The following is a 2500-nucleotide window of genomic DNA, read 5'->3' on the forward strand; positions in this document are numbered from 1 at the left end:
TAGTATTTTCCGTCAGATGCTTCTGTTTTTTAGGAGGGGTATATTGTTTTGGTCTCCCATCAAGGCACTAACCCCGCCGGACTTAGTTTAACTTTAGTAAACCAAAGCTGTCAGATGCTCAGAGGGCACGCTTAAACTTGTGGTGAAAGAAGCTGTGAGAGAGCTTGAAAATTATCAACATGTCAGCCCAGAAGCATATGTTTCTCTTTTCGCATTTATTTTCTTCAATCTTTCTGAGTTCAGTACTTTGCTAGTAACCAAATGTCTTCTCAGGCTATTTACCCAAGACCTCTACCATGGCGCTACAATGATAGACAATACCAAAACAAGATTGTACACTGTTAGAGCTACATATTACGCAAGGACAACTTGAATCTCCTGGAAGACAACACACAGCTCAGTTGACATTTTATATGGAATAAATCGCTGTATTACTTCACTACCACACGTAAGCAATGCGTGTCTATTTTTTCTCAAGAGGACAGGAATTTCTTCTTTCTACAAATGATTAATTAATAGGCCGGTAGCCAGGTTGTTAACCTCAGAAAAGGATCTGTTTCGTCGTACGAACATGTGAGGACCTGTGAGCCAAAGGGCCTCTGCTGGTAAGACTTCTGGGTGACCCCTTAAATGGTCTTAATGACCCCCCAACTTGAAAAATCTTTTCTGGAACGGTGCACGTACCACAGGCAACCCAGTGTACCCTCACGGAGGGTCTAGTTAAAATAATTTATAAATAGATGGGAGAAATGCCTCCGAAGGGAAGAGGTAGAAAGCGACCTAGTTCCGTCTCCAATTTGGTCGATGAAATTCGTGCGGAGGTCGAGCAGTCTATAACGGTGGAGAAAGCTGCTATGGATGCATACCGTGTGTTTACTTCCTCTTCGATGAATGTGGACACAATAGGCCACTTGCACTAAGAGGTCATGTGACATCGTTTTTATGAAAATGAAAGTTATATGATTTTGCCATCGAAACACTATTAGTGGGTCATCTCTTAAACAAAATAATAGTGATTTGGTTTTTCAAACCCGCACCATTGTGCTTAAAATGAGAAAGTCCGTAGCTGGTCACGTGACCAAAACTTGATTTTTTAAAATTATGAATTACCGCTTTCTGACACAAATTGTGCATTTGAACTTCAAGGAAAATGTTGAAAAGATGATGTGGTAACGTTTATGGCACACCTGAACTCAACTATCAAACATTTAACAAGATATAAGCAAAAAGTAGTTTTGGCCGCCATGTCGGGAGGGCAAGAGTATGCCCTCCAACATGGCGGCCAAGACAAATCATGCTACTTTGTTGAAAAATCAAAGTACCATAAAATATTTCCCTTAAATGCGTTTCCTCTCAAATTTCGCGTGTCAGATAATTTTTATGTGTTCTGTCAATTTTTGGCAACCGCAAGATTACAATTCACTGTTTAAGGGAAGCATTGGTCACGTGACCTCTTAGTGCAAGTGGCCTATCAGGGCATTACCAAGCAAAGTTGTGGATATTTATTTGTCGGTGAAGTACAGCAAAGATTTATTGGTCTTTGTATCCACCTATATTTCCGAACTGAGAGCTCTTCCGGAGTCGATCAGAAACGAAACTGTTGCGAAGTTGTCTGGGCTGTCAATTCACAAGGTCAGTGATATATTAAAAGTCAGTAAAAGTTAGGTGCATTATGGTAGGGTTGTTCCAGCAATTTGGAGAGATTACTGAACTGCAGTGTGGGGAATTTCCCAGTACTTTTTACCCCTCCAACTAGCACTTGTTTTGCCTGCAGCCGAATGCTGCTTTCACACAACAAACCTTGTCATGTTGCCGTGTATACCTTATGTGGCAAAAGAATAGGGCTCAAGTTTACCTTGAGATGTGAACATTGCAAATTCAATTACAACTATGACCGTTAGGGAACAGGTCGGTTGGCTGGTACCTTTATCAAACCAGCAGACCCTTGGTGGAGGCTACTGATGTTTGCTTTGTTGATCGCAATCTGCTGGAATTCCAGTGCACTTTGGAGTAAGTGCTTTGATGGAAGTTATTGTTGGCACGATAATTGCGAAAAAGACATTGAAGTTATCCACTAACCCAAAACGCCTGAAGTCTGCATGTGCCTACTGAGCCATAAAAAGGATTCTTTGTCAGAAGAAAGACAACAGCTTGTTTCAAGTTTTGACTTCTTAATTATACTCTATCAATTAATTTGTAGTTCAATCGTGTTTTTTTCAAGTAAGTAAAATTTTTTATCCTAAACCTTGTAGAAACCACAGTTGGGTAAGCTTTTCTGGGTTTGCAACAGCGTTTAATGAAGCATTCAAAATGCTGGAAAGAGATGAAGTTAAAACTTAGATTATTAAGCATCAGTTGTTATACCAATGCATGAGAGTTGACATCAAGCATGATTTGAATCCTTGAATCCCAGGACAGACAAATCGATCGGAATCAATCTTTTTAATTGACACTGAAAGACAGTTAACTACAAAATGGGTTTTCATGGGTGACTGACTTA

At 40.0% G+C, this 2500-nt stretch overlaps 1 pseudogene; it reads left to right on the plus strand.

Moving 5' to 3' along the window:
* Positions 1-740: 740 nt before the first annotated feature.
* Positions 741-2340, plus strand: LOC138025457 (uncharacterized; annotated as a pseudogene).
* The last annotated feature ends 160 nt before the right edge of the window (positions 2341-2500 follow it).

The sequence above is a fragment of the Montipora capricornis genome, chromosome 12 (genome assembly GCF_036669925.1).
Source record: "Montipora capricornis isolate CH-2021 chromosome 12, ASM3666992v2, whole genome shotgun sequence".
NCBI lineage: Eukaryota > Metazoa > Cnidaria > Anthozoa > Scleractinia > Acroporidae > Montipora > Montipora capricornis.